Source organism: Diuraphis noxia, unplaced genomic scaffold, assembly GCF_037042655.1.
Source record: "Diuraphis noxia isolate RWA-SAM2 unplaced genomic scaffold, SU_Dnox_SAM2 contig0001, whole genome shotgun sequence".
NCBI lineage: Eukaryota > Metazoa > Arthropoda > Insecta > Hemiptera > Aphididae > Diuraphis > Diuraphis noxia.
This window is the reverse complement of record NW_028301711.1, coordinates 4,981,249-4,996,547: the sequence shown is the minus strand read 5'-3', so window position 1 is coordinate 4,996,547 and position 15,299 is coordinate 4,981,249.

Sequence of the window (15,299 nt, the reverse complement as noted above, 5' to 3'; positions counted from 1 at the left end):
ACGATATTTAGCGGAATTATCACCATTCTTTACCAAATTTTTTCCCAAATTTTTTTTTTATTTTTTGTATTCACCCAAATGTATTGTAAAGACGTGTTTTAGATGTAAAATTATGTGAACTTAACGATAAAAATATAAAAAGTATGATTAGTTCAATACAAATGACTTTAAACGATATTTAGCAGAATTATCTCAATTTTTTACCAAATTTTTTCCCAAATTTTTTTTCTATTTTTTGTATTCACCCAAATGTATTGTAAATACGTGTTTTAGATGTAAAATAATGTGAACTTAACGTTAAAAATATAAAAAGTATGATTAGTTCAATACAAATGACTTTAAACGATATTTAGCGGAATTTTCACTATTTTTTACCAAATTTTTGCCCAAATTTTTTTACGACCTTTTATATTCACCCAAATGTATTGTAAAGACGTGTTTTAGATGTAAAATTATGTGAACTTAACGATAAAAATATAAAAAGTATGATTAGTTCAATACAAATGACTTTAAACGATATTTAGCGGAATTATCACCATTTTTTACCAAATTTTTTCCCAAATTTTTTTTCTATTTTTTGTATTCACCCAAATGTATTGTAAAGACGTGTTTTAGATGTAAAATTATGTGAACTTAACGATAAAAATATAAAAAGTATGATTAGTTCAATACAAATGACTTTAAACGATATTTAGCAGAATTATCTCCATTTTTTACCAAATTTTTTCCCAAATTTTTTTTCTATTTTTTGTATTCACCCAAATGTATTGTAAATACGTGTTTTAGATGTAAAATAATGTGAACTTAACGTTAAAAATATAAAAAGTATGATTAGTTTAAAAGAAAAGATTTAAGACGATATTTAGCGGATTCATCACCTGTTTTTAAAAATTTTTTTACGACCTTTTATATTCACCCAAATGTATTGTAAAGACGTGTTTTAGATGTAAAATTATGTGAACTTAACGATAAAAATATAAAAAGTATGATTAGTTCAATACAAATGACTTTAAACGATATTTAGCGGAATTATCACCATTCTTTACCAAATTTTTTTTTTATTTTTTGTATTCACCCAAATGTATTGTAAATACGTGTTTTAGATGTAAAATAATGTGAACTTAACGTTAAAAATATAAAAAGTATGATTAGTTTAATAGAAATGACTTAAGACGATATTTAGCGGATTCATCACCTGTTTTTCAAAATTTTTTTACGACCTTTTATATTCAAACAAATGTATTGTAAAGACGTGTTTTAGATGTAAAATTATGTGAACTTAACGATAAAAATATAAAAAGTATGATTGGTTCAATACAAATGACTTTAAACGATATTTAGCGGAATTATCACCATTTTTTACCAAATTTTTTTTCTATTTTTTGTATTCACCCAAATGTATTGTAAATACGTGTTTTAGATGTAAAATAATGTGAACTTAACGTTAAAAATATAAAAAGTATGATTAGTTTAATAGAAATGACTTAAGACGATATTTAGCGGATTCATCACCTGTTTATAAAAATTTTTTTACGACCTTTTATATTCACCCAAATGTATTGTAAAGACGTGTTTTAGATGTAAAATAATGTGAACTTAACGTTAAAAATATAAAAAGTATGATTAGTTCAATACAAATGATTTTAAACGATATTTAGCGGAATTTTCACTATTTTTTACCAAATTTTTGCCCAAATTTTTTTACGACCTTTTATATTCACCCAAATGTATTGTAAAGACGTGTTTTAGATGTAAAATAATGTGAACTTAACGATAAAAATATAAAAAGTATGATTAGTTTAATAGAAATGACTTTAAACGATATTTAGCGGAATTATCACTATTTTTTACCAAATTTTTTCCCAAATTTTTTTACGACCTTTTATATTCACCCAAATGTATTGTAAAGACGTGTTTTAGATGTAAAATTATGTGAACTTAACGATAAAAATATAAAAAGTATGATTAGTTCAATACAAATGACTTTAAACGATATTTAGCGGAATTATCACCATTTTTTACCAAATTTTTTTTCTATTTTTTGTATTCACCCAAATGTATTGTAAATACGTGTTTTAGATGTAAAATAATGTGAACTTAACGTTAAAAATATAAAAAGTATGATTAGTTTAATAGAAATGACTTAAGATGATATTTAGCGGATTCATCACCTGTTTATAAAAATTTTTTTACGACCTTTTATATTCACCCAAATGTATTGTAAAGACGTGTTTTAGATGTAAAATAATGTGAACTTAACGTTAAAAATATAAAAAGTATGATTAGTTCAATACAAATGACTTTAAACGATATTTAGCGGAATTTTCACTATTTTTTACCAAATTTTTGCCCAAATTTTTTTACGACCTTTTATATTCACCCAAATGTATTGTAAAGACGTGTTTTAGATGTAAAATTATGTGAACTTAACGATAAAAATATAAAAAGTATGATTAGTTCAATACAAATGACTTTAAACGATATTTAGCGGAATTATCACCATTCTTTACCAAATTTTTTCCCAAATTTTTTTTTTATTTTTTGTATTCACCCAAATGTATTGTAAATACGTGTTTTAGATGTAAAATAATGTGAACTTAACGTTAAAAATATAAAAAGTATGATTAGTTTAATAGAAATGACTTAAGACGATATTTAGCGGATTCATCACCTGTTTTTCAAAATTTTTTTACGACCTTTTATATTCACCCAAATGTATTGTAAAGACGTGTTTTAGATGTAAAATTATGTGAACTTAACGATAAAAATATAAAAAGTATGATTGGTTCATTACAAATGACTTTAAACGATATTTAGCGGAATTATCACCATTTTTTACCAAATTTTTTTTCCATTTTTTGTATTCACCCAAATGTATTGTAAATACGTGTTTTAGATGTAAAATAATGTGAACTTAACGTTAAAAATATAAAAAGTATGATTAGTTTAAAAGAAAAGATTTAAGACGATATTTAGCGGATTCATCACCTGTTTTTAAAAATTTTTTTACGACCTTTTATATTCACCCAAATGTATTGTAAAGACGTGTTTTAGATGTAAAATTATGTGAACTTAACGATAAAAATATAAAAAGTATGATTAGTTCAATACAAATGACTTTAAACGATATTTAGCGGAATTATCACCATTCTTTACCAAATTTTTTCCCAAATTTTTTTTTTATTTTTTGTATTCGCCCAAATGTATTGTAAATACGTGTTTTAGATGTAAAATAATGTGAACTTAACGTTAAAAATATAAAAAGTATGATTAGTTTAATAGAAATGACTTAAGACGATATTTAGCGGATTCATCACCTGTTTTTCAAAATTTTTTTACGACCTTTTATATTCACCCAAATGTATTGTAAAGACGTGTTTTAGATGTAAAATTATGTGAACTTAACGATAAAAATATAAAAAGTATGATTAGTTCAATACAAATGACTTTAAACGATATTTAGCGGAATTATCACCATTTTTTACCAAATTTTTTTTCTATTTTTTGTATTCACCCAAATGTATTGTAAATACGTGTTTTAGATGTAAAATAATGTGAACTTAACGTTAAAAATATAAAAAGTATGATTAGTTTAAAAGAAAAGATTTAAGACGATATTTAGCGGATTCATCACCTGTTTTTAAAAATTTTTTTACGACCTTTTATATTCACCCAAATGTATTGTAAAGACGTGTTTTAGATGTAAAATTATGTGAACTTAACGATAAAAATATAAAAAGTATGATTAGTTCAATACAAATGACTTTAAACGATATTTAGCGGAATTATCACCATTCTTTACCAAATTTTTCCCAAATTTTTTTTTTATTTTTTGTATTCACCCAAATGTATTGTAAATACGTGTTTTAGATGTAAAATAATGTGAACTTAACGTTAAAAATATAAAAAGTATGATTAGTTTAATAGAAATGACTTAAGACGATATTTAGCGGATTCATCACCTGTTTTTCAAAATTTTTTTACGACCTTTTATATTCACCCAAATGTATTGTTAAGACGTGTTTTAGATGTAAAATTATGTGAACTTAACGATAAAAATATAAAAAGTATGATTAGTTCAATACAAATGACTTTAAACGATATTTAGCGGAATTATCACCATTTTTTACCAAATTTTTTTTCTATTTTTTGTATTCACCCAAATGTATTGTAAATACGTGTTTTAGATGTAAAATAATGTGAACTTAACGTTAAAAATATAAAAAGTATGATTAGTTTAAAAGAAAAGATTTAAGACGATATTTAGCGGATTCATCACCTGTTTTTAAAAATTTTTTTACGACCTTTTATATTCACCCAAATGTATTGTAAAGACGTGTTTTAGATGTAAAATTATGTGAACTTAACGATAAAAATATAAAAAGTATGATTAGTTCAATACAAATGACTTTAAACGATATTTAGCGGAATTATCACCATTCTTTACCAAATTTTTCCCAAATTTTTTTTTTATTTTTTGTATTCACCCAAATGTATTGTAAATACGTGTTTTAGATGTAAAATAATGTGAACTTAACGTTAAAAATATAAAAAGTATGATTAGTTTAATAGAAATGACTTAAGACGATATTTAGCGGATTCATCACCTGTTTTTCAAAATTTTTTTACGACCTTTTATATTCACCCAAATGTATTGTTAAGACGTGTTTTAGATGTAAAATTATGTGAACTTAACGATAAAAATATAAAAAGTATGATTGGTTCAATACAAATGACTTTAAACGATATTTAGCGGAATTTTCACTATTTTTTACCAAATTTTTGCCCAAATTTTTTTACGACCTTTTATATTCACCCAAATGTATTGTAAAGACGTGTTTTAGATGTAAAATTATGTGAACTTAACGATAAAAATATAAAAAGTATGATTAGTTCAATACAAATGACTTTAAACGATATTTAGCGGAATTATCACCATTTTTTACCAAATTTTTTCCCAAATTTTTTTTCTATTTTTTGTATTCACCCAAATGTATTGTAAAGACGTGTTTTAGATGTAAAATTATGTGAACTTAACGATAAAAATATAAAAAGTATGATTAGTTCAATACAAATGACTTTAAACGAAATTTAGCGGAATTATCACCATTCTTTACCAAATTTTTTCCCAAATTTTTTTTTTATTTTTTGTATTCACCCAAATGTATTGTAAATACGTGTTTTAGATGTAAAATAATGTGAACTTAACGTTAAAAATATAAAAAGTATGATTAGTTTAATAGAAATGACTTAAGACGATATTTAGCGGATTCATCACCTGTTTTTCAAAATTTTTTTACGAACTTTTATATTCACCCAAATGTATTGTTAAGACGTGTTTTAGATGTAAAATTATGTGAACTTAACGATAAAAATATAAAAAGTATGATTAGTTCAATACAAATGACTTTAAACGATATTTAGCGGAATTATCACCATTTTTTACCAAATTTTTTTTCTATTTTTTGTATTCACCCAAATGTATTGTAAATACGTGTTTTAGATGTAAAATAATGTGAACCTAACGTTAAAAATATAAAAAGTATGATTAGTTTAATAGAAATGACTTAAGACGATATTTAGCGGATTCATCACCTGTTTATAAAAATTTTTTTACGACCTTTTATATTCACCCAAATGTATTGTAAAGACGTGTTTTAGATGTAAAATAATGTGAACTTAACGATAAAAATATAAAAAGTATGATTAGTTCAATACAAATGACTTTAAACGATATTTAGCGGAATTTTCACTATTTTTTACCAAATTTTTGCCCAAATTTTTTTACGATCTTTTATATTCACCCAAATGTATTGTAAAGACGAGTTTTAGATGTAAAATTATGTGAACTTAACGATAAAAATATAAAAAGTATGATTAGTTCAATACAAATGACTTTAAACGATATTTAGCGGAATTATCACCATTCTTTACCAAATTTTTTTTTTATTTTTTGTATTCACCCAAATGTATTGTAAATACGTGTTTTAGATGTAAAATAATGTGAACTTAACGTTAAAAATATAAAAAGTATGATTAGTTTAATAGAAATGACTTAAGACGATATTTAGCGGATTCATCACCTGTTTTTCAAAATTTTTTTACGACCTTTTATATTCAAACAAATGTATTGTAAAGACGTGTTTTAGATGTAAAATTATGTGAACTTAACGATAAAAATATAAAAAGTATGATTGGTTCAATACAAATGACTTTAAACGATATTTAGCGGAATTATCACCATTTTTTACCAAATTTTTTTTCTATTTTTTGTATTCACCCAAATGTATTGTAAATACGTGTTTTAGATGTAAAATAATGTGAACTTAACGTTAAAAATATAAAAAGTATGATTAGTTTAATAGAAATGACTTAAGACGATATTTAGCGGATTCATCACCTGTTTATAAAAATTTTTTTACGACCTTTTATATTCACCCAAATGTATTGTAAAGACGTGTTTTAGATGTAAAATAATGTGAACTTAACGTTAAAAATATAAAAAGTATGATTAGTTCAATACAAATGATTTTAAACGATATTTAGCGGAATTTTCACTATTTTTTACCAAATTTTTGCCCAAATTTTTTTACGACCTTTTATATTCACCCAAATGTATTGTAAAGACGTGTTTTAGATGTAAAATAATGTGAACTTAACGATAAAAATATAAAAAGTATGATTAGTTTAATAGAAATGACTTTAAACGATATTTAGCGGAATTATCACTATTTTTTACCAAATTTTTTCCCAAATTTTTTTACGACCTTTTATATTCACCCAAATGTATTGTAAAGACGTGTTTTAGATGTAAAATTATGTGAACTTAACGATAAAAATATAAAAAGTATGATTAGTTCAATACAAATGACTTTAAACGATATTTAGCGGAATTATCACCATTTTTTACCAAATTTTTTTTCTATTTTTTGTATTCACCCAAATGTATTGTAAATACGTGTTTTAGATGTAAAATAATGTGAACTTAACGTTAAAAATATAAAAAGTATGATTAGTTTAATAGAAATGACTTAAGATGATATTTAGCGGATTCATCACCTGTTTATAAAAATTTTTTTACGACCTTTTATATTCACCCAAATGTATTGTAAAGACGTGTTTTAGATGTAAAATAATGTGAACTTAACGTTAAAAATATAAAAAGTATGATTGGTTCATTACAAATGACTTTAAACGATATTTAGCGGAATTATCACCATTTTTTACCAAATTTTTTTTCTATTTTTTGTATTCACCCAAATGTATTGTAAATACGTGTTTTAGATGTAAAATAATGTGAACTTAACGTTAAAAATATAAAAAGTATGATTAGTTTAAAAGAAAAGATTTAAGACGATATTTAGCGGATTCATCACCTGTTTTTAAAAATTTTTTTACGACCTTTTATATTCACCCAAATGTATTGTAAAGACGTGTTTTAGATGTAAAATTATGTGAACTTAACGATAAAAATATAAAAAGTATGATTAGTTCAATACAAATGACTTTAAACGATATTTAGCGGAATTATCACCATTTTTTACCAAATTTTTTCCCAAATTTTTTTTCTATTTTTTGTATTCACCCAAATGTATTGTAAAGACGTGTTTTAGATGTAAAATTATGTGAACTTAACGATAAAAATATAAAAAGTATGATTAGTTCAATACAAATGACTTTAAACGATATTTAGCGGAATTATCACCATTCTTTACCAAATTTTTTCCCAAATTTTTTTTTTATTTTTTGTATTCACCCAAATGTATTGTAAATACGTGTTTTAGATGTAAAATAATGTGAACTTAACGTTAAAAATATAAAAAGTATGATTAGTTTAATAGAAATGACTTAAGACGATATTTAGCGGATTCATCACCTGTTTTTCAAAATTTTTTTACGAACTTTTATATTCACCCAAATGTATTGTTAAGACGTGTTTTAGATGTAAAATTATGTGAACTTAACGATAAAAATATAAAAAGTATGATTAGTTCAATACAAATGACTTTAAACGATATTTAGCGGAATTATCACCATTTTTTACCAAATTTTTTTTCTATTTTTTGTATTCACCCAAATGTATTGTAAATACGTGTTTTAGATGTAAAATAATGTGAACCTAACGTTAAAAATATAAAAAGTATGATTAGTTTAATAGAAATGACTTAAGACGATATTTAGCGGATTCATCACCTGTTTATAAAAATTTTTTTACGACCTTTTATATTCACCCAAATGTATTGTAAAGACGTGTTTTAGATGTAAAATAATGTGAACTTAACGATAAAAATATAAAAAGTATGATTAGTTCAATACAAATGACTTTAAACGATATTTAGCGGAATTTTCACTATTTTTTACCAAATTTTTGCCCAAATTTTTTTACGATCTTTTATATTCACCCAAATGTATTGTAAAGACGAGTTTTAGATGTAAAATTATGTGAACTTAACGATAAAAATATAAAAAGTATGATTAGTTCAATACAAATGACTTTAAACGATATTTAGCGGAATTATCACCATTCTTTACCAAATTTTTTTTTTATTTTTTGTATTCACCCAAATGTATTGTAAATACGTGTTTTAGATGTAAAATAATGTGAACTTAACGTTAAAAATATAAAAAGTATGATTAGTTTAATAGAAATGACTTAAGACGATATTTAGCGGATTCATCACCTGTTTTTCAAAATTTTTTTACGACCTTTTATATTCAAACAAATGTATTGTAAAGACGTGTTTTAGATGTAAAATTATGTGAACTTAACGATAAAAATATAAAAAGTATGATTGGTTCAATACAAATGACTTTAAACGATATTTAGCGGAATTATCACCATTTTTTACCAAATTTTTTTTCTATTTTTTGTATTCACCCAAATGTATTGTAAATACGTGTTTTAGATGTAAAATAATGTGAACTTAACGTTAAAAATATAAAAAGTATGATTAGTTTAATAGAAATGACTTAAGACGATATTTAGCGGATTCATCACCTGTTTATAAAAATTTTTTTACGACCTTTTATATTCACCCAAATGTATTGTAAAGACGTGTTTTAGATGTAAAATAATGTGAACTTAACGTTAAAAATATAAAAAGTATGATTAGTTCAATACAAATGATTTTAAACGATATTTAGCGGAATTTTCACTATTTTTTACCAAATTTTTGCCCAAATTTTTTTACGACCTTTTATATTCACCCAAATGTATTGTAAAGACGTGTTTTAGATGTAAAATAATGTGAACTTAACGATAAAAATATAAAAAGTATGATTAGTTTAATAGAAATGACTTTAAACGATATTTAGCGGAATTATCACTATTTTTTACCAAATTTTTTCCCAAATTTTTTTACGACCTTTTATATTCACCCAAATGTATTGTAAAGACGTGTTTTAGATGTAAAATTATGTGAACTTAACGATAAAAATATAAAAAGTATGATTAGTTCAATACAAATGACTTTAAACGATATTTAGCGGAATTATCACCATTTTTTACCAAATTTTTTTTCTATTTTTTGTATTCACCCAAATGTATTGTAAATACGTGTTTTAGATGTAAAATAATGTGAACTTAACGTTAAAAATATAAAAAGTATGATTAGTTTAAAAGAAAAGATTTAAGACGATATTTAGCGGATTCATCACCTGTTTTTAAAAATTTTTTTACGACCTTTTATATTCACCCAAATGTATTGTAAAGACGTGTTTTAGATGTAAAATTATGTGAACTTAACGATAAAAATATAAAAAGTATGATTAGTTCAATACAAATGACTTTAAACGATATTTAGCGGAATTATCACCATTCTTTACCAAATTTTTTCCCAAATTTTTTTTTTATTTTTTGTATTCGCCCAAATGTATTGTAAATACGTGTTTTAGATGTAAAATAATGTGAACTTAACGTTAAAAATATAAAAAGTATGATTAGTTTAATAGAAATGACTTAAGACGATATTTAGCGGATTCATCACCTGTTTTTCAAAATTTTTTTACGACCTTTTATATTCACCCAAATGTATTGTAAAGACGTGTTTTAGATGTAAAATTATGTGAACTTAACGATAAAAATATAAAAAGTATGATTAGTTCAATACAAATGACTTTAAACGATATTTAGCGGAATTATCACCATTTTTTACCAAATTTTTTTTCTATTTTTTGTATTCACCCAAATGTATTGTAAATACGTGTTTTAGATGTAAAATAATGTGAACTTAACGTTAAAAATATAAAAAGTATGATTAGTTTAAAAGAAAAGATTTAAGACGATATTTAGCGGATTCATCACCTGTTTTTAAAAATTTTTTTACGACCTTTTATATTCACCCAAATGTATTGTAAAGACGTGTTTTAGATGTAAAATTATGTGAACTTAACGATAAAAATATAAAAAGTATGATTAGTTCAATACAAATGACTTTAAACGATATTTAGCGGAATTATCACCATTCTTTACCAAATTTTTCCCAAATTTTTTTTTTATTTTTTGTATTCACCCAAATGTATTGTAAATACGTGTTTTAGATGTAAAATAATGTGAACTTAACGTTAAAAATATAAAAAGTATGATTAGTTTAATAGAAATGACTTAAGACGATATTTAGCGGATTCATCACCTGTTTTTCAAAATTTTTTTACGACCTTTTATATTCACCCAAATGTATTGTTAAGACGTGTTTTAGATGTAAAATTATGTGAACTTAACGATAAAAATATAAAAAGTATGATTGGTTCAATACAAATGACTTTAAACGATATTTAGCGGAATTTTCACTATTTTTTACCAAATTTTTGCCCAAATTTTTTTACGACCTTTTATATTCACCCAAATGTATTGTAAAGACGTGTTTTAGATGTAAAATTATGTGAACTTAACGATAAAAATATAAAAAGTATGATTAGTTCAATACAAATGACTTTAAACGATATTTAGCGGAATTATCACCATTTTTTACCAAATTTTTTCCCAAATTTTTTTTCTATTTTTTGTATTCACCCAAATGTATTGTAAAGACGTGTTTTAGATGTAAAATTATGTGAACTTAACGATAAAAATATAAAAAGTATGATTAGTTCAATACAAATGACTTTAAACGATATTTAGCGGAATTATCACCATTCTTTACCAAATTTTTTCCCAAATTTTTTTTTTATTTTTTGTATTCACCCAAATGTATTGTAAATACGTGTTTTAGATGTAAAATAATGTGAACTTAACGTTAAAAATATAAAAAGTATGATTAGTTTAATAGAAATGACTTAAGACGATATTTAGCGGATTCATCACCTGTTTTTCAAAATTTTTTTACGAACTTTTATATTCACCCAAATGTATTGTTAAGACGTGTTTTAGATGTAAAATTATGTGAACTTAACGATAAAAATATAAAAAGTATGATTAGTTCAATACAAATGACTTTAAACGATATTTAGCGGAATTATCACCATTTTTTACCAAATTTTTTTTCTATTTTTTGTATTCACCCAAATGTATTGTAAATACGTGTTTTAGATGTAAAATAATGTGAACCTAACGTTAAAAATATAAAAAGTATGATTAGTTTAATAGAAATGACTTAAGACGATATTTAGCGGATTCATCACCTGTTTATAAAAATTTTTTTACGACCTTTTATATTCACCCAAATGTATTGTAAAGACGTGTTTTAGATGTAAAATAATGTGAACTTAACGATAAAAATATAAAAAGTATGATTAGTTCAATACAAATGACTTTAAACGATATTTAGCGGAATTTTCACTATTTTTTACCAAATTTTTGCCCAAATTTTTTTACGATCTTTTATATTCACCCAAATGTATTGTAAAGACGAGTTTTAGATGTAAAATTATGTGAACTTAACGATAAAAATATAAAAAGTATGATTAGTTCAATACAAATGACTTTAAACGATATTTAGCGGAATTATCACCATTTTTTAACAAATTTTTTCCCAAATTTTTTTTCTATTTTTTGTATTCACCCAAATGTATTGTAAAGACGTGTTTTAGATGTAAAATTATGTGAACTTAACGATAAAAATATAAAAAGTATGATTAGTTCGATACAAATGACTTTAAACGATATTTAGCAGAATTATCTCCATTTTTTACCAAATTTTTTCCCAAATTTTTTTTCTATTTTTTGTATTCACCCAAATGTATTGTAAATACGTGTTTTAGATGTAAAATAATGTGAACTTAACGTTAAAAATATAAAAAGTATGATTAGTTTAAAAGAAAAGATTTAAGACGATATTTAGCGGATTCATCACCTGTTTTTAAAAATTTTTTTACGACCTTTTATATTCACCCAAATGTATTGTAAAGACGTGTTTTAGATGTAAAATTATGTGAACTTAACGATAAAAATATAAAAAGTATGATTAGTTCAATACAAATGACTTTAAACGATATTTAGCGGAATTATCACCATTCTTTACCAAATTTTTTTTTTATTTTTTGTATTCACCCAAATGTATTGTAAATACGTGTTTTAGATGTAAAATAATGTGAACTTAACGTTAAAAATATAAAAAGTATGATTAGTTTAATAGAAATGACTTAAGACGATATTTAGCGGATTCATCACCTGTTTTTCAAAATTTTTTTACGACCTTTTATATTCACCCAAATGTATTGTTAAGACGTGTTTTAGATGTAAAATTATGTGAACTTAACGATAAAAATATAAAAAGTATGATTGGTTCAATACAAATGACTTTAAACGATATTTAGCGGAATTTTCACTATTTTTTACCAAATTTTTGCCCAAATTTTTTTACGACCTTTTATATTCACCCAAATGTATTGTAAAGACGTGTTTTAGATGTAAAATTATGTGAACTTAACGATAAAAATATAAAAAGTATGATTAGTTCAATACAAATGACTTTAAACGATATTTAGCGGAATTATCACCATTTTTTACCAAATTTTTTCCCAAATTTTTTTTCTATTTTTTGTATTCACCCAAATGTATTGTAAAGACGTGTTTTAGATGTAAAATTATGTGAACTTAACGATAAAAATATAAAAAGTATGATTAGTTCAATACAAATGACTTTAAACGATATTTAGCGGAATTATCACCATTCTTTACCAAATTTTTTCCCAAATTTTTTTTTTATTTTTTGTATTCACCCAAATGTATTGTAAATACGTGTTTTAGATGTAAAATAATGTGAACTTAACGTTAAAAATATAAAAAGTATGATTAGTTTAATAGAAATGACTTAAGACGATATTTAGCGGATTCATCACCTGTTTTTCAAAATTTTTTTACGAACTTTTATATTCACCCAAATGTATTGTTAAGACGTGTTTTAGATGTAAAATTATGTGAACTTAACGATAAAAATATAAAAAGTATGATTAGTTCAATACAAATGACTTTAAACGATATTTAGCGGAATTATCACCATTTTTTACCAAATTTTTTTTCTATTTTTTGTATTCACCCAAATGTATTGTAAATACGTGTTTTAGATGTAAAATAATGTGAACCTAACGTTAAAAATATAAAAAGTATGATTAGTTTAATAGAAATGACTTAAGACGATATTTAGCGGATTCATCACCTGTTTATAAAAATTTTTTTACGACCTTTTATATTCACCCAAATGTATTGTAAAGACGTGTTTTAGATGTAAAATAATGTGAACTTAACGATAAAAATATAAAAAGTATGATTAGTTCAATACAAATGACTTTAAACGATATTTAGCGGAATTTTCACTATTTTTTACCAAATTTTTGCCCAAATTTTTTTACGATCTTTTATATTCACCCAAATGTATTGTAAAGACGAGTTTTAGATGTAAAATTATGTGAACTTAACGATAAAAATATAAAAAGTATGATTAGTTCAATACAAATGACTTTAAACGATATTTAGCGGAATTATCACCATTTTTTACCAAATTTTTTCCCAAATTTTTTTTCTATTTTTTGTATTCACCCAAATGTATTGTAAAGACGTGTTTTAGATGTAAAATTATGTGAACTTAACGATAAAAATATAAAAAGTATGATTAGTTCGATACAAATGACTTTAAACGATATTTAGCAGAATTATCTCCATTTTTTACCAAATTTTTTCCCAAATTTTTTTTCTATTTTTTGTATTCACCCAAATGTATTGTAAATACGTGTTTTAGATGTAAAATAATGTGAACTTAACGTTAAAAATATAAAAAGTATGATTAGTTTAAAAGAAAAGATTTAAGACGATATTTAGCGGATTCATCACCTGTTTTTAAAAATTTTTTTACGACCTTTTATATTCACCCAAATGTATTGTAAAGACGTGTTTTAGATGTAAAATTATGTGAACTTAACGATAAAAATATAAAAAGTATGATTAGTTCAATACAAATGACTTTAAACGATATTTAGCGGAATTATCACCATTCTTTACCAAATTTTTTTTTTATTTTTTGTATTCACCCAAATGTATTGTAAATACGTGTTTTAGATGTAAAATAATGTGAACTTAACGTTAAAAATATAAAAAGTATGATTAGTTTAATAGAAATGACTTAAGACGATATTTAGCGGATTCATCACCTGTTTTTCAAAATTTTTTTACGACCTTTTATATTCAAACAAATGTATTGTAAAGACGTGTTTTAGATGTAAAATTATGTGAACTTAACGATAAAAATATAAAAAGTATGATTGGTTCAATACAAATGACTTTAAACGATATTTAGCGGAATTATCACCATTTTTTACCAAATTTTTTTTCTATTTTTTGTATTCACCCAAATGTATTGTAAATACGTGTTTTAGATGTAAAATAATGTGAACTTAACGTTAAAAATATAAAAAGTATGATTAGTTTAATAGAAATGACTTAAGACGATATTTAGCGGATTCATCACCTGTTTATAAAAATTTTTTTACGACCTTTTATATTCACCCAAATGTATTGTAAAGACGTGTTTTAGATGTAAAATAATGTGAACTTAACGTTAAAAATATAAAAAGTATGATTAGTTCAATACAAATGATTTTAAACGATATTTAGCGGAATTTTCACTATTTTTTACCAAATTTTTGCCCAAATTTTTTTACGACCTTTTATATTCACCCAAATGTATTGTAAAGACGTGTTTTAGATGTAAAATAATGTGAACTTAACGATAAAAATATAAAAAGTATGATTAGTTTAATAGAAATGACTTTAAACGATATTTAGCGGAATTATCACTATTTTTTACCAAATTTTTTCCCAAATTTTTTTACGACCTTTTATATTCACCCAAATGTATTGTAAAGAC